At 41.1% G+C, this 19457-nt stretch overlaps 1 protein-coding gene across 1 annotated transcript in view; it reads left to right on the forward strand.

The window, feature by feature from the left end:
- Nucleotides 1-19457, forward strand: part of LOC136863499 (discoidin domain-containing receptor 2) — a 770412-nt gene that overhangs the window by 419240 nt on the left and 331715 nt on the right. The window lies entirely within an intron of this gene.

Raw genomic sequence — 19457 nt, forward strand, 5'->3', positions numbered from 1 at the left:
AAGCGACAGTGGGGTTCGAAACCACTATCTCCCGAATTCAAGCTCACAGCTACGTGACCCTAACCACACAGCCATTTGATCGGTCCGAGAAGTCTGAAAGCCAGATAAGGAACAAAATATTGATTAGGTTACATGAACGGTGGAAACAATGACAGGAGGTATTCATAATAATAAAGTTATAGAAATCGTAGACGGATTAACGTGGTGGAGGGGAAAGTTATACGAGTGACATAGTCATTGACTTCTCAATCAGATGACCGTGATTTTTTTGGGGGGCGTTTTTGAAGAAAATCATCTCATCCACGTGGTTCGGATTCTGCGTAAAACTGTGACGACGATATCAACAGTTACGAAAAGTACACGTTTGCTTGCTTTCAAAATGTTGGATGAAACAGGCTCTTGTACGGAAGAACCAGCTCTTAAACTTGTATATCTTGTGCCATATTTCTCACCATACTCTTTTAATATTAATTTGTCCAGGACAAACTTTGCCAATAAACAGAAATTTGCGTAGTTTTGTTATGATAAATAATAAGCAGCGTTTAGGGCAATTTCCTTCTAAAAGCATAAAAGTGAACAGTTCTATCTTAAGTGTGGATATCTCTATATTTTATCTAGCCTATAACGCTCGATGGTAATAGGCTCCTTGCTCCGGACATTTAGAAATTTTCAGTCACACTTTTTTGTGTCAGAAAGTATTAGTTTGTGACCTCATCGAGTCTTCCATGGTACATATTTTCTCTCACGAACAGTTCAGTTTCATGATTATCTTTTTTTTTGTGTATAGCTGAGGATCATTGCTCATATTTCAGTTCTCTTGTTTGAAATTAAGTGCTAGAGTGATTATTTATTCTGTATCTGGTATAAATCTTCTCGACCGGGCGATTTGGTCGTGTGGTTAGGGGCACGCGGCTGTGAGCTTGCGTCCGGGAGATAGTGGGTTCGAATCCCACTGTCGGCAGCTCTGAACATGGTTTTCAGTTGTTTCCCATTTTCACGCCAGGCACCTTAATTAAGGCCACGGCCGCTCCCTTCCAAATCTAGGCTTTTCCTATCCCATCGTCGCCATAAGACCTGTCTGTGTCGGTGCGACGTAAAGCTACTAGCAATAAAAGAAACATCTTCTCTACACATAAAATTGTGTTTCTCTCTTTAAATTTCAAATTTTCATTATCTCAGGTGAGCTGTATAATGATATTTTCACGTTCGGTTTCATTTGTGCCTGTGTGCTTGTGGACGTATGACGCCAAATTTGCCTGAGTGTTTAGTATGAATGTTAGTATTTGAGCAAAATATGGACTGGAACTAAAATTTGGCTAAAATTATTACAATATTCCTAAATAGAATTGGTGATTGTCGTGGTGGCGATTACCTTTTCTAAGAGAAAGTACAACTAGGCAACAACGCGGACGGTGTGATTAAAGAACGCTCCACGTACTATTAAACACAATTTTTAACACATAATTTTTCAAATTAAAGGAACGTACACATAAAACAAGTTTTAAGAAGAAATATTTTTCTCATTCTTTCTGAGTTTATTTTCCAGATGGACGTTTCATTTCTCGTTTATCTACGGAAAGCTCTTTCTACGGCACGAAGGCTAACAACTACGCCACTGAGATCTATTGAATGAAAGCATAGGCTAAAATAAGGTAGGCCTATGCGGCGTGTTATCTGAAATGATAGATTTTGCATTTTCAGTATTCATCTGCTTCATTTTTACTTTACGTCTCCCATATAGTAGTCACATCCCCACTGATTCTTCCATAAGAGTCAGTAGAAAAATTGGCATCTAAACGTGAAATGAATTACCAGCCACTTGGCAGTCCGAATTATAAAACTGGTTTGAGAGAGTAGAAGGTGTAGGGGTACTCAGTCTTAGATAGTAAAATTGAGAAGGGACTAGGGTTAAATACCACCCTCTCGGTCATCTTTGAAGAGGTTAAACTCGTTGTGAATACCGCGTGTGTACCTAATGACATGCCGCAAGGGCTTTCTTTCCAAATTTTAACTTCAGTACATCGCAGTTAAAGTCAACTGCACAGTCACCAGGCATACAGAGGTTATGCGGTTGACTTCTCAAATTAAGTGCACGAGACTATTGACTATGTTGACCTCTACCACAAACACGAAGCAAACTAAACACATACACTTGATTTAAAACGCCTAGAAATGTCAGTATACCAGCCATATTTTTATCTTCAGAGCTGAAACATTGTTTCTCCTGCATTTCATGGATTATGAGACTAGAACTGTATATCCAGCAATGGAGCTACCATGATCATCGAACAGATACCTCAGACGGTGAAGTATCATGAGAGAGGATTGAATTTAGTAACTAAGCAACCAGTAGATGAGAATTTCAGTAATATCAATGTACCCGTCTACTGGAAGAATGGCAGTGGAAGAATGGCAGTGGAGTGGATGGCGTGGTGTCCGGTCTGCACTTCACTTGTGGGCCATGTACGACGAGAGGAGTGTTGGAGCCAGCACACATGGATGTGACAGGTCATTTACAAGGAGAGAAAGGATGGTCTGCATCGTTCTTCATAATCTATATTTTCTGTCCTCTGCTGTGATGAGACAGCATTGTTCGCTAAAGTGGGTCGACATCAAAGTACAGTACATCTAAATTTGACCTTTCATCAGTAATGAACCAATTATATGAGCTCCTGACTCACATTATTGTAAATCTTCCTACGGGTTTTTCAATATAATCCACTGGAATGAATTTTCGATGGATTAAGTGGTACAAAAAGAAGAATTAAATATGGTATCAAATTAAAAATTTTGTACTCGGTATTTCTCGAAATCATATATTGGTCTGTCTTCCAGAAGATAACCCAGATGTTGTTGTTCAGTCTTCAGCCCTAAGGCTGGTTGGATCCTCAACAGCTCTGCCATCAGCTGTCATAGATGGCCTAGGCATCACTGAAGAGGCGTACTAGGGAATGATCGGCTTTAAGAGGTAAAACCACGTGTATATCTGCCTCAGAGATAACCTAATAGCATTTCATAATTGAAAATCATGGACACATTTGGTAGTACAGGCTGGCTGATATGTAAAATAGTTGTGCCATAATCAAGTGTCTATAAATACTAGCTTTCGGTCAAGAACTTAATTTTAAAAGAACTTTACGAGAAACCATTCTTAAATAGTTATTTCTGACATAACTTGAACAAGGTTCTTAAGCTGATGTTTTCAACGTAAGTTCTAATGCTAACGTAGTTTCCAAAGCATGGTTTACTTTTTAACTGAATAACGTCTGATTATGGTAGAATATTTTCTTTTTCAATTTGCTTTTCATCGCACCGACGGAGATACGTCTCATGGCGACCATGGAAAAGGAAAAGCTTAAAAGTGGAAAGGAAACGTCCCTAGACTTAATTATGTTACAGCCATAACATTTCCCTGGTGTAAAAATGGGAAATCATGGAAAACCATCTTCCGAGCTACCGACGGTAGGATTCGAACCCACTATCTTCCGAATGCTAGCTCATAGCTGCGCAACCTTAACCGCACAGCCATCTCTCCCGCTAAGAAACAGGCTAATGGAAGGAAAATAAATCGGTTCGCCTATATTTTATAGGGAATCAAAGTCCTGCAGTGTTCCTACCAAACTTTTAAGATCACTTCGCATGTAACGGATTTTTTCCCATATCTTTGTATACAGCTATCGTAGAAAATCAATATTATCCTTAATTTACAAGCGCTCCGTTTCAGTTTTCTTCGAAGTTAGCGGGCTTCGCACAAAGGGTAATCATCTTGTAGTATAGTATAGTCCTTTTAATAATTAATAATAATAATAATAATAATAATAATAATAATAATAATAATAATAATAATAATAGCATAACCTCAGCTACTTTATTCAGGCCTTTTAAGTTGGCATCATTTAATCTTCCTCTGCGTCAATTTCGACGTCCCATTTTACTGTCCCAGACGGCAAGGTAGAACTGATCTTTATTGTGAAACTAGCTGATGTACCCGTGCTTCGCTACGGAGTTCTACATTGTATACAGAGTTGTAGGTTAGGTAGAGTACACGTTGTGAGCAAGACTGTATTAAATGGCATAGCTCTTAACGTTACCCTAGAAACGCGGGGGAGAAAACACCACAAACGTCTTTTCTCCTATGAAGACTGCGTTAGGGAATTTTCATTGTAATTGTACGCCCACTTGTCTACCATCAGTCACAATCAGGTTGGAGAATTGCATTATAATGGCAGACACTCACTCTCCACCTGTCTTTTTACATCCTCAGAAAGACTCTCTTAGTGGTTTTCCCAACTAAAATGAACATAGGTCATTACAATGACGCCAGTAAGAATGGCGCGAGTAAAAGCAATGATTTCACATGAAATACTCAATCAAATATAAAAACCACACATTTTCTCACTTTTAACGAACAGTACTACGCTGCCGATCTAACAGTCCAAAGTTCCAGAGCTGGAATGACCAAGCCGTAGGCAGCCGTGATCCCTGAACACTCTTAGTCATTTTTCGGAGGGGAGAGGGTCGAATAGTGGAGACTCCGAGGGCAAAAACTATGCCCTTCTACTAACCTGTTTCCTAGGAGTACCCGATGAGTCGGAAAATCTCAGTTCACTACAATGGCGGCGGAAAACTCTATTTGACTTGGAGGCAATTTTTTCCTCTAAGCCAGAGGAGAAACCCCCTCTTCACTGCCAATTTTGAATAAAATGAATGTAAAATTTAATAAAAGTGAGAGGGAAGAAACTCTTTTTAAGAAACGGCTGTTTTCAAGTTGAATATTTAGTTATTTAGTGAATTGTGGTGCTGTAATTCGGAATATGCCTAAATGGTAATTCTAGACCACGTCATACTACTACTACTACTACTACTACTACTACTACTACTACTACTACTACTACTACTACTAAATGAGCCGCTGCCTTAAGAGTGCACACTGCTCATTCAATAGAGTGCGTCAGAGTAGGGATCGATTAGCTGGAATACTATGATTAACCAGTGAGTTAAGTACCAGCAGTACGGTATCATAAAATGTATGAACCAGAGGAGTGATATGCTAAAGAAGAAAGTTTTCTAACTCCGCAGCTATTTCCCGCCAATATTCAGTCAGGCTGTTTTACTCGGTACGCAGCAGTAATCCCATCTATTGGAGCTGAGCGGCAGCATGAGAGACAAAGAAGATCACCACAAACAATGGTCAATATAATGTTATTGTTGATCAGTGTTATGCGCTTTCAATATTGTAAGCCTTCACATTTACTTTTCTTCCGACTCTGAAATACCACTCTTATCATAGTCGGTGCGGTATAATTGAATAAAACATAAATGGTCGGAAATTGTATTCTCTATAACTTTTGTTATGTAGTACTTTTCGATAGGACCAATAACATAGGTATTGCAAAATTAAATTTTAGGCGCCTTCCCCTAAACTACAATTTCATACAGGTCGAATAAAATTGTTTACAACTTAGACTGTAGTTTCTTATTCCCCTACTCTATATACCGACTTTTATTAAATTCTGTTAACCCATTTTCTCGTGGCTCGGCGTTGATATGGACTTGGCAACAAAAATACAAATTCATGAACATCTGTGTTATCGAAACCTGTATGGTAACGATGTAGGAGAGAAATGATCGGAAATTTAATTCTATATAACTTTAGTTATGTAGTATTTATCGACAGGAACACTAATAACATAGATATTTGAGAATTAAATTTCAGGCCATCCCCTAAACTACCATTTCAGTCAGCGTGAGTAAAATTATTTATATCCTAGATTGTAGTGGTTCATCCCCCGACTTCACATACCGATTTTTATTAAATTACCTTCAGCCGTTTTCTCGTGATGCGTGTACATACAGGCACACAGACAGACAGACAGACAGACAGACAGACAGACAGACAGACAGACAGACAGACAGACAGACAGACAGACAGACAGACAGACAGACAGACAGACAGACAGACAGACAGACAGACAGACATTACGGAAAAGTAAAAAGTGCATTTCCTTGTTACTATTGAGACGACCGATACAAAAATACCATTCTTTTCAAATTCTGAGCAATGTATTGACAAAAATTTTGTCTCGTAAAATTAAGTTTACGTGGTGAACACCAGTTATGCCACCAGAGATCGTTTATATGCCGACATCGCACGACGTGGAGTATCGAATTGATCTTCTACCACCCGTCAAAAATCCGATCAACTCTGCCGGGGTTTAACCCGTGACCTTGAGGTCCGGAAACCTATATCTCACCACTGATTCACAGACAAACCTGCTTTTTGGGTACATATTCATTATGGACTGTTATATCTTCCAGGATTTTAAGCATCTGTAAATTCACTAAACGCCTCCAAAATCCTTTACTTGTAACTAGCTCTGTTGCCTCGCTTAGTCATAAACCTCTTATTTTAAAGTCAGCCTGGCCTCCCTCTATATCTCTTGCCTTCCATGGTCAAGTCTGTTATTTTCCCAGGTATACAATAATCCTCCATTCGCCCTCTGATCCCACCACCGAAGCGGCCCATGTCTACAAATTCATCCATCGACTTCAATCCTAACTTAATGCTGCCTTTAATTCCCCATTGACAGTATCTTCCTGCCAATGTTTCGACGTGCTTTGGCTAGATATAATTGTTTCAAACTTCACGTCTTTTACTTCTTACTGTCTGTCTGAAAACAGGCCGAGTTTCTTCCGGGAGATGATTTCTTTCTTTAGAAATACCAATCATCGCAACTGCAAGCTCATTGCATTAGCTTTGTTGCAGCTTGAATCAATTTCGCTTTATAGACTACCACCTTGAGAAAATACACACACTAAAAACCTATTTCAGTTTTGTATTCCCTATCTGACATTCAAACCTCTAAGGATTCTTCCCTATTGACATCACTTGGAAATGCTACTTTTCATATCATACTCTCTGCAACTTTTTAAAGTTCCAAGGCATTACATTGCAAGCCTTCAGCAGAGTTTGCCAATAAGACCAAGTCACCGGCATAGGCCAAATTGCGTTCTGCATTTTCACCTAACCAAATCACTCCTTGCCATTTTATACCTTTCAGTAAATGATCTGTATAAAGTATGGAAAAAGTTAATAGATTAAATCCTTGTGTAACCCCTGTAACTACTCTGAGCCATGAACTCATTCTACCATCAATTCTCATTGCGACCCGATTGTTTACTTTAATGCCCTTGATTGCCTGTAATAACGTACCCCTAGTTCAGTAATACCCCAGTGGGGCTGTAATATTTCCCCCAGGTACTCTGTTATAAGCGTTTTAGGGATCTACGCAACATGAACATAACTGTCTATTCTCCTCATAGCATTTTTCAGCTACTTGGCGTATACTGAAAAATATGGTCCTGACAGCCCCTCTGTGGTCTGAAACCTCATTGGTTTCCACCAAACTTGCCAACATTGATCGCACTCTCCTTTTCAAAATGCCAGTGAACACCTTGTCTGATTTAGCCTCCTTGCTTATTGATATTGCTTTAGTCCAATCAGAAGGTACCTTTTTTCCATCCATCCATCCATCCATCCATCCATCCATCCATCCATCCATGTTGTGTAATCCTAGCCGCCTGACCACGAGCAGGGTCATGTGTCAGAATGTGTCCGAGTTATCCACACCTATACTATAGCAACTGAAATAAAATGGCGTATGGCATTTAGTACCGGGAGTGTCCGAGGACATGTTCGGCTCGCCAGGTGCAGGTCTTTGGATTTGACTCCCGTAGGTGACCTGCGCGTCGTGATGAGGATGAAATGATGATGAAGACGACACATACACCCAGCCCCCGTGCCAGTGAAATTAACCAACGATGGTTAAAATTCCCGACCCCGCCGGGAATCGAACCCGGGACCCCTGTGACCAAAGGCCAGTACGCTAACTATTTAGCCATTGAGCCGGACACTATAGCAACTACAATTCCAGATCTCAGGTTCTTAATAGGCCAAGCGCTTTCTGATGCCTATTACTTGCCACTCAGTCGGCTCAGTTAAACTTCTCATTTATGAAATAATGAAGTGCGCTTATCTCAATGTTATAGTGAAAAAAATGGTTCTTTAAATACAAGAAATCTACGATCTATATTTATTATTTTATTCGTGAACTGTTGAGAAAATAACGGATGGCTACAAGATGGCTGCGCTTGTTCTGTCGATATTGGTGATACAGGTCTAGGCGATATACATACAGGATGAAAGATACACGTGTGCTGCTTTAGAGCTTTTATATTTTTCAATAAACGTATTCTGCATATTACAGAAATCACAAAATTAATGCATATGAGAAGTATATTTTGTTACAATTTAATGCATATTCAGAAATCAATGTCTGTGTACTCATTCATTAAAAGTAAATAATTTCCAGAGAATTAAATAACGTATACAAAGGGTTAATGTCTCGTACATAAGCTCTTACATATATCTGTAAGATTATGACTGTGGATGAATTATCATAAACGTAAGCGTGATCTTAAACTTTAGGGAAAGACAATGTCAGTACGTCAAGGGCTCCATACTAGTGAAAACATTCTGTATAGCAATCAATCAGATACCAAGTGGGAAGTTAAAATAAACCCCACACTAATCTTCGGTTCAGGACAATCTGCTAAATCATAGACTGTGCAAATTTTAATTTTTAAATGGGACATAGTATGTGATATAATAATATTGCCCTCATGCGGTGCCCGGTCAACGTAGTGAGTGAGATTTCGGGTTTGCGCCTCTGTTAGGGTCAAACACACACTTCCATTATTTCCTACTCGTAAATATCTACGCTTACATTTAGTCAGGAAATGATGATTCAGAACATCATCTCACCACTTTCTACAGTTGAAGTGGGAAACTTCGGAATATTATGTCAAGGTTGGCCATTTCTTTCGCCGCAGTAGCCAGAGGTTAGGCATGCCGAGCTCATTTCCAGTAAACTAAGAATAGACCTCAGGTATAGTGTCCAGCACATTCTGTTTGTCATAAAAGATACGTTTTGTAAAGGTGGATTGTGAACGAAGACTCAGTCGTATTCCATTAAGTCTTGCCACTTGAATCAGGACATCCGAAGGGTAATACGTCTTTTTACTCCATCGCCTGAGTGTATCAACAACGTGCCTGTACTGTGTGCGTGTTTATCGAACGGTAGGACCGAGTGCCTGTAGCAAGTCAATCACCAGTCGCTACCTGTAAGTGCAGTTTCAACAACACACTACAGCAGTAAATACCGAGGAAATTAGCACACCAACTCGTGCGTATCGATCGTCTGCCAACGTACCACAAGGTGTGATATCTTTGCTCCATTTACAAACTAATCACGCTGATTCACACCTCATTCTCTTTCTACACGTACTTTTACTGCCCCAAACCAGAGAATGGTTTCTGTTTTTCTCATGACAATTAAAAAACCTGCTATATTTCTCTAGCTTTAACAGAAGCCAACTACAACCTGGGAGATTGCCATTTCTAGACGCACGATATAGAGGCAATGTGAAAGTAGAAAAGTGTAAGAAAAGTGGTCCAAACTTAAATAAAATTTTATATTTTTTGCTTTTGTTGTTTCCGTTGGATTTTCATGTTGGATAATGAAACGTTTTGCTCATCACATCAGTATTCATGCGTGTTTGAAACATCTGATAAGCATTGCTATGGTCACAAAATAGTCAAGCAAAACTAAAATATTACTTGCTTACTTGTTTGTGCATTGATTTTTCGGTGTATAGTTGCTGGTTAACGAGTGTAAGAATGCGAGATGGTTTATGGGGAATTCTTTCTTTCTTTCTTAATCTGTTTATCCTCCAGAGTTGGCTTTTTCCTCGGACTCAGAGAGGGATTCCGACTCTACCGCCTCAAGGGCAGTGTTCTGGAGCTTCAGACTCTCGGTAGGGGGATACAACTGGGGAGAATTATCAGTACCTCGCCCAGACGGCCTCACCCGCTATGCTGAACTGCGGCCTTGTAGGGGGATGGGAAAATTGGAAGGGATAGGCAGGGAAGAGGGAAGGAAGCGGCCGTGGCCTTAAGTTAGGTACCATCCCGGCATTTGCTTGGAGGAGAAGTGGCAAACCACGGAAAACCACTTCCAGGATGGCTGAGGTTGGTATCGAACCCACCTCTACTCAGTTGGCCTCCCGAGGCTGAGTGGACCCCGTTCCAGCCCTCGTACCGCTTTTCAAATTTCGTGGCAGAGCTGGAAATCGAACCCGGGCCTCCGGGGGTGGCAGCTAATCACATTAACCCCAGTACACCACAGAGGCGGACCATTCCAGCAACACTCTCCAATATCATTTCATCTGTCAGTCACTCATCATTGCCCCGGAGGAGTGCGACAGGCTTCGACAGCCGGGACAATTTCTATCCTCGCCGCTAGATGGGGGCTTCATTCATTCCATTCCTGAGCCGGTCGAAGGACTGGAAAGAGGCTGAGAATTGTTTTAACAGATACTTTGTTGACTTAATCCATTAATTACATAGAAAAGTGTATCTTACACGAAATGTTTGCTGTATAATTTACAAGTAAATGGATTTGAACACGACTGCCTCTGTGATGTGGTGGTCAGTGTGATTAGCTGCCATCCCGGAGGTCCGGGTTCGTTTCCCGGCTCTGCCATGTAATTTGAAAAGTGGTACGAGGGCTGAACGGGGTCCACTCAGCCTCGGGAGGTCAACTGAGTAGAGGTGGTTGCGATTTCCACCTCAGCCATCCTGGTTTCCCACTTCTCCTCCAGGAAAATGCCGGGATGGTACCTAACTTAAGGTCACGGCCGCTTCCTTCCCTCTTCCTTGTCCGTCCCTTCCCATCTTCCCATCTCCCGCAAGGCTCCTGTTCAGCATAACAGGTGAGGCCGCCTGGGCGAGGTAATGGTCATCCTCCCTAGTTGTAGCACCCGACCCAGAGTCTGAAGCTTCAGGACACTGCCCTTGAGGCTGTAGAGGTGGGATCCCTCGCTGAGACCGAGAGAAAAACCGTCCCTGGAGGGTAAACAGTTAAAACAGATGAAGAACTTGAACTCGTTCCACGAGTTTTACTGTATTTGTGGTCCAAGTCCAGGTGTTGAAATATCTCCCTAGCGGTGTCCCCGTGAAACTAACTACAGCGGAGACATCCGTCAGCATCTGAAAGGTGCGATCACGAGACACTATAGTGCTCACCGTCTGAGCCAAATTGCGCAACACACTACAGCACCAAAATTACGGTTGCAATGATGTTAAATCATTCCTATTCTGTAGAGTAACACTTCATCGTATAGATAAAATAATTGAGATGTGTGCGTCTGATGAAAGTAAAAGAAAAATAGCTCAGGTCCATATTTGATACATTAATACTCATTGCATATTTTATAGAAATAACACCAATAGTAATACCGTACAGTAATGCCATTTACTTCCTCCAGTAGGCCTAATCCAGAAATGTATGCTGGACACAAATATCTGCGTTGCAGAGTTCTCAATTAAAATACGGGCACGGTAAGGACGTCGCACAATTTCGCGTCTTTTTTGGATGGTCTGTACGTCTGATGGGGCATATCGGTAGGACTTCACATTACATACTGTAAACCCTCTACTTCTTCCTCTTCGTTCTCATCTTCATCGCTATCAATTTCAGTTCTTTTTCTTGGAGGTGATGGATGACGAACTTTTCGATGTTTTCTAACGCCTCCTCTGCCTCAACTTATAGAGCTTGCATCCGGGAGATAGTGCGTTCCAACCCCACTGTCGGCAGCCCTGAAGATGGTTTACAGTGGTTTCCCATTTTCATACCAGGCAAATGCTGGGGCTGTATCTTAATTAAGACCGCGGCCGTTTCCTTCCTGGTCCTGGTCTAGGCCTTTCCTATCCCATCGTCGCCATGTATTGGTGCGAAGTAATGCAAATTAAAAAAACATCTTCTAGATCAATGTCCATGTAACCTACTGCACTGACATTACCATAATTACACTGTTCGTGAATTTGTTGTAGCTATCAGTATCTCGGTTTTCTTAGATCCATTTGGAATACACGTGCACTGAAAACGGTTAAAAAGTTAATGTACATATTTTTCCGTTATAGTCGCAAAATTACCTTCCATTTCCGCGTCAGACAGTTTCCGCTAAATGCAGGTAAGCTTACATGAATATTGAACTATAATTCACAGGACCGGGATAATTTTCCGATATGGACAATTTCCCTGTTCATGCGTTGTTTTTTTTCTACGAATGAGTGTATACGGTATTCTATAGTGTTAACGCTCGGCCTGTGCAGAGAGCCTGCAATCTAATATCTTGGAATTTGAAAATAAGTGGAATGATCATGATATAAAAATTATCCTTTCCAAAAATAAAGTGATGTCAATAGGGAAGATACCCAAGACAACTGAATATCAGGTTGGGAATAAAAAACTGGAACACGTAAATATTTTGAAGTATTTAGGATGTGTATTCTCCCAGGGTGGTAGGACAGTAAGTGAGACTGAACAGTGATGGAATACGTAGCTTCTTTTACAGTTCCTGTAGCATGCTCTATCACTTCACCCTACCTAACACAACCACTTCTGTGAATTATTTGCCAAGCGTATCCCTGTTGCTGGTCTTTAAGAAAAAATACGTTTACACGTTGGTGCTACTATTACTGTAATATCTTAATATGTCTACGCAGGGGATGAAATAATTGCACACTTTGCTTTTAGGTATGGAATGTATATTGGGGTATAGAGAGGGATTTCCTAAATTAATGAAGCCTCTTTTAGCTCCGACTGTCTGGAATGCCTGCGTTGTGTTCACGACTCCTTGATCGACTGCTGGAACTGTCTATTTCTGACCGATAAGTAAAATTTGCACGGGCTTACGGGAACGACGGAAAGGGAACACAACAGAGCTATTGTCTCTCCGTCTCCACAACATGAACACTATTCTTTAGTCGTCGGTTTTCTAAGGTTTCTAATTGCGTTTAACTCCGCATTATTTTTCTCACCGAGCTCGATATCTGCTGTCGCTTAAGTACGGCCAGTATCCAGTATTCGGGAGATAGTAGGTTCGAACCCCACTGTCGGCAGCCCTGAAAATGGTTTTCCGTGGTTTCTCATTTTCACACCAGGCAAATGCTGGGGCTGTACCTTAATTAAGGCCATGGACGCTTCCTTCCCACTCCTAGCCCTTTCCCGTCCCATCGTCGCCATAAGACCTATCTCTGTCGGTGCGACGTAAAGCAACTAGCAAATATATATATATATACTTTTTTCACCTTCTAATGCATGTTTGATAGTGAACGATAATTATAGGCTGTATACGGGCCATACAATGCTAGGAATCATGTGCATTAGATGCCAGAATAAACTATTTAATGCACTGTTGACACAAAAAAAATTGAGTTTTTCAGCATGTGTCAGACGTTTCAGGAATCCAATTCCTTTGCTAGGCCTCAGCTCATTCACACCTGAAAAAGTGGAGAAGTGATTCAATAATCTAGTTTCATGAGATTAAAGACTTTTCTTGCTATTTGTTGTACGTCGCACCGACACAGATAGGTCTTATGGCGACGATGGGACAGGAAAGGCCTAGGAATGGGAAGGATGCGGCCGTAGCCTTAATTAATGTACAGCCCCAGCATTTGCCTGGTGTGAAAATGGGGAAAACACGGGAAACCATCTTCAGGGCTATCGACAGTGGGGTTCAAACCCACTATCTTCCAGATGCGAGCTCATAGCTGCACGCTCCTAACCGCACGGCCAACTCACCCGGTAGATTAAAGACTATGTTTGAAATGTTAACCGTCCCTTTGTTCAGAATGCTCTATTGAATAGATAACATTAAGTTAATAATTTAAACACAGGTTAACCGAAATTCACTGTTCCGAGTGCTTTCAGGTTTAATTAGGCAGAATTCGACAGTAGTTTGACTTGTGGTATTGAAATTATACCTTCCTGTTTATAATTTTATTTATATATAAGATGGTTGTAGTAGTATATCCATGTGTAATTCAATTTACTTCAACCGCTACCGTCGTGTACAGGTGAGCTAAGTAGCTTATTTCCTGAATGCTTTGACTTAGATTCCTTCCTCTGCGAAGAAGAAATGAAGACTAATTTGAGGCACCGAAACGGTATGCACTCACGCAAATGAAGACAAATGCGAACGTGATTGTATTAATTTTACTTTTTGGTCATCCTAACTGAGTTTTTTAAAGGTTTCTCTCATCAACGTTAGGATTTACAGCGATGGTAGATAACTTACAGGCCACGGCCACTTCCTTCGTCAAAATTAGTTCCAATGAACCCAGCACATACCAGGAGAGACTCCACAGCTGCACAGATTATCTCACAGACTTCAAGCACATTACGTAGACGCAGCTGGGTACAAAGAGATTCACGCTTTTTATTACAAACAAAAATGACAAATCGATTTTCTTGTAGGTTGATGATCCTATGCCTAGGAAATATTACAAAAAATACTGTGGCTTTAGTGCACCAAGCAGTGATGTGGGAATGTATATTGTGAGCCTTCGAAGATGACAGTGAGTGAAACATTTATGCTCAAAGGTAAGTGTAGTAATATTTTTCTACCAAACGCAAAATTAATATTACCCGTCCTGCGTCTCAGTAGAAAATAGTAACAACAATAGAGGGTTGAATGTCCTTACTCAGGATGAAAGAACGAAGCATGATCACGATTTCGATATAACTACAACAGGTGTCATAAGCGTTTTGACAAGAACTGATCTAGTCTAGCAGAAATCATGTTCCCTTCCAACGTTTTCGTAAATAATCAGTGACAACTTTCGTTACAAGAAGCCTTCCGTGGTATCACAGAGATCTGCAACTATATAATCTCTGTAACATGACATATTTTACTTTTACTATAAGTACCGTCATTTGGGGTAATTTCGGACACTTTTAGCGATTTTTTTGTTCATGTACCTTATTAATGAATTTGATTTATAATATTTTATTTTCTACGTCTAGGTACGTATCTAAGAGATAAAATGAACACCGGAAGAAACACGAAAACCCACATCGTCGTGTTTTAAAAAATATTAAAATTTGTCCGAAGTTAACCCATATGTTGGGGTAAATTCGGACAGGCAGTGTTTTTTAAGTTACCGTCCGCGTTTACCTCATGTATGGGGTTATTTCAGACAGTTATTTGCGAAAAAATATATGTGCATTAAATAGAAGAATTTTTCCTTATTTACATAACAAAACAAACAAAACTTTGGCGCAAAATAAAATATAGTTTACTCTCTATTCAATTTAGTCATTTGTGTGGATTATTTACACAACGTCTGTATAAAAGGTGAATATTCCCCTTTTCTCTTTTGGTGCCGGTAGAATTTTGGCAATCTGGGTCTTCAGAACTGTGTCCTTATCCCCGACACTCGGAAATACAAACATTTTCTTGCTTCCTCTGTGTGACCGTAGGTATTTTACGACGACGTCCTGAGCTCCTATGTTGACCGTCACACCAACATATTGCCTAGTTTGTTTCTTGCTCCCAGACTTGTTACCGTAGTTCACTACGACGAAACTTTCTAGTCCAAGTGTGGAACTGCATGGTTGGTCATTTGATAACTGTGGATCTTCTTCCTGATTTTCTACAGCAGTTTCAGTGTCACGAAAGTGACCACCCACGATAGATTTTCCCGGAGGAACATTCAATTTACGACGGCGAGCCAGAGCCATAACAAGTTTGAGATAGTACTGTCTCGAAAGTGGATGACCAAGTCGATTCCTTTGCATTTGAATTTGATGTTTCTGGAAACCTTTTAAGGACTCTCTGGGGATCAAGAGGAATTAATCCAGTGCTGTGGAAGCCACTTCTGATATCATCTGCTTTTCGCGCCTCTATCTTATCTAGCGTCTCCTTCAGCAGAGATGAGAAAGCATCTCTAGATGTAGGCCCACGTATACACTTCTTCCAGTTCATCAGCACTCCCACCAGGTTTTCTTAAGTGGCCCGAAAAGCACACGTCTAAAGATTGTAGAATATGTGTGCTATTTGGTGGGAGAAGGATAAAAGAAATGTTGTGTTTTTTACATTCTTGAACGACTGAGAGAGACACATGGCTCGATAAATTGTCCCTGACCTTGACTTTTGGTCCATCCAGCTGTTTCAAATACGGCAGTGCCACCGTTAAGAACCAGTCTTCAAATATCGGTAGATCGAACCATCCACTTTTGCTCCTGTTGTATCGGGTGCCAGGAGGGCCACCTTCTTGCCAGGTATCCCACAGATGCTCAGACTTGTACAAAACGTACGGGAGCAGTAGTTTTCCATCCCTACTTGCACACACCATGTCAGAAATACTTGTCTTGGAGAAGTCCATTACTCTCTCCGAATGTTTAATCCCTCTCCAAACAATCACGTGTTTCTTCCCAGGGTCGTCACTTAAGTTGGTTTCGTCATAGTTTATGACATTTTCCGGTGGAATGTTTTCCAGAGTGGATTGCACGTTAACTAAAAATTCGCGCACGGACTCCGAGCTAACCTCAGCACGAGCTCTCTTAATGTTCTCTGAGAGGCGAACGGAGAAAATGCTGGGGTGCTTCCTTATGAAAGACCTTGCCCACTCGACGCCTGGAAGATTCTGGGTAAATCTCCTCTCCTTCCTTTCAATCCTGTCAAGGTACCTCTTTACAATATATCGAATATCACTTGAAGTGAGAGGATATCCCCAGTGTGCTGCTCGGACAATCCCGTGTACAAGCATTTATACTACTGCATCCCTGTATGCCACCCATTCACTTTCTATATCCTGAATCTGCTTACTGTCCACTGTTCGAAATTTCTCACTAATCATATCCATGTACTTCTGTCTAATTTCCTTGTCCTGGAGATTTTCTACCCTTATTCGTTTGCAGACAGATTTCACTTTCTCTACCCTAGGCCTAGAGATACTTAGTTCACAACAGATCAGATAGTGGTCTGTATCATCGAAAAATCCGCGAAAAACTCGTACATTCCAAACAGATTTCCTGAATTCGAAGTCGGTTAAGATATAGTCTATTATGGATCTGGTACCTCTGGCCTCCCATGTGTAGCGGTGAATAGCCTTATGCTTGAAGAATGTATTCGTAACTGCTAAACCCATACTAGCACAGACGTCCAGCAAACGCTTCCCATTCCCAATAGCTTCCATATCTTCCCCACATTTACCAATCACCCTTTCGTATCCTTCAGTTCTATTCCCAACTCTCGCATTGAAATCGCCCTTTAGCACTATTCTATCCTTGCTATTGACCCTGACCACGATGTCACTCAATGCTTCATAAAACTTGTCAACTTCATCCTCATCTGCACCCTCACATGGTGAATACACGGACACAATTCTAGTCCTAATTCCTCCAACTGACAAATCTACCCACATCATTCGCTCATTTACGTGCCTAACAGAAACTATGTTGCGTGCAATGGTATTCCTGATAAAGAGACCTACCCCAGACTCTGCCCTTCCCTTTCTAACACCCGTCAACTACACTTTATAATCTCCTATCTCTTCCTCGTTATCTTCCCTTACCCGAATATCACTTACTACTAGCACATCCAGATGCATCCTCTTTGCAGACACAGCCAGTTCTACTTTATTTCTTCCACAAGCCCCATTAATATTGATAGCTTCCCATCGAATTCCATTCCGTTCGCCAAGTTGTTTCCAAGGAGTCTCTCGCCTGTCAAATGGGAGTGGGACTCCGTTACTCCCATAGGTCCGAGGCTTGCTTAAAATGTTCTGAGCTCGGTAAATTCATGAAGCAGGATGCTACCCTATTTGCTCATATTCCAAGTGAGGATCTCTCCTCTAACGGGTTACGGACCACCGGTGAATTGTATAGTCCTAGCCGCCTGAGCACAAGGAGGGCCACGACTCAGAATATGTCCGAGATGCCCACTCCCATTCAATAGCAACTGGTATCTCGACTCTCAGGACCACTTACTAGGCCACTCAGCCGTTGCCCATGGTTCACGAACTAGGACGTGACTACAGTAACCCACACCATGAAATGAAAAGTAGATTAACATCGATTTTATTCTGAGTAAAATCCTTAAATGTAAGACGGAATGATGCTCTTTTTCCTTAAGGATATAAAACTTCGCTGTTAGGAAGGATAGCTTACTGGTTAGCATTAACCTTCATAAATCGAATAAAAAGTACAGTAAGTTTGGTTGGTTATGCAACTTTACTATATTTATTTTACTGGAAACTTATTGGTTTATTTATGTCTATTCTAAGATTAAAACGTTTTTATATAAACCTCAGAAGGACATATAATGTTATGCATCATTCCAGTAATGCTGGTTTTCCGGTACAGAATTTGCAACCGGGCGAGTTGGCCGTGCGTGTAGAGGCGCGCGGCTGTGAGCTTGCATCCGGGAGATAGTAGGTTCGAATCCCACTATCGGCAGCCCTGAAAATGGTTTTCCGTGGTTTCCCATTTTCACACCAGGCAAATGCTGGGGCTGTACCTTAATCAAGGCCACGGCCGCTTCCTTCCAACTCCTAGGCCTTTCCTATCCCATCGTCGCCATAAGACCTATCTGTGTCGGTGCGACGTAAAGCCCCTAGCAAAAAAAAAGCAGAATTTGCAGGTATTCCCTTATTCGCGACTAGCTGATGTACCCGTGCTTCGCTACGGAATTCTACATTGTATACAGAATTGCAGGTTAGGTAGAGTACACGTTGTGAGCAAGACTGTATTAAATCGCATAGCTCTTAACGTTACCCTAGAAACGCGACGGAGAAGTCACCAAACGTCTTTTCTCACATGAACTAGGTTAGGGAATTTTCATTGTAATGGTAGGACCGCTTGCCTACCATCAGTCACAATCAGGTTGGGGAATAGTATTATAACGGCAGACACTCACTCTTCACCTGCCTTTTTACATCCTCAGAAAGACTGTTTTATGGTTTTCCCAACTGAAATCAACATAGGTCATAACAAAGAAATCAGTAGGAACGAAGCGAGTAAAAGCAATGATTTCACATGAAATACTCGATCAAATGAAAAACCCCATACATTTTCTCACTTTTAACGAACAGTACTACGCTGCCGATTTAACAGTCCAAGTTCCAGAACTGGGATGACCAGGCCGCAGACAGCCGTGATCCGTGAACATTCTTAGTCTTTTTCGGGGGGGTGGGGGATCGAATAGTGGAGAGTCCCAGGGCAAAAAACATGCACTTTTAATAATCTGTTTCCTAGGAGTATCCTATGAGTCGGAAGATCTCAATTCACTACATTGGCGGCGGAAAAATCTATCTGACTTGGAGGCAATTTTTTCCTCCAAGCCAGAGGGAAACCACCCTCTTCACTGCTAATTTTAAATAAAATGAATGTAGAATTGAATAAAAGTGAAGAGGAAGAAGCTCTTTTTAATAAACGACTCTCTTCAGAGTGAATTTTGAGTTGTTTAGTGAATTGTGGTGCTATAATTTGGAATATGCCTAAATTGTAATTCTAGACCAAGGCATACTACTACTACTACTACGACTACTA

Source organism: Anabrus simplex, chromosome 2 (genome assembly GCF_040414725.1).
Source record: "Anabrus simplex isolate iqAnaSimp1 chromosome 2, ASM4041472v1, whole genome shotgun sequence".
Classification (NCBI taxonomy): domain Eukaryota; kingdom Metazoa; phylum Arthropoda; class Insecta; order Orthoptera; family Tettigoniidae; genus Anabrus; species Anabrus simplex.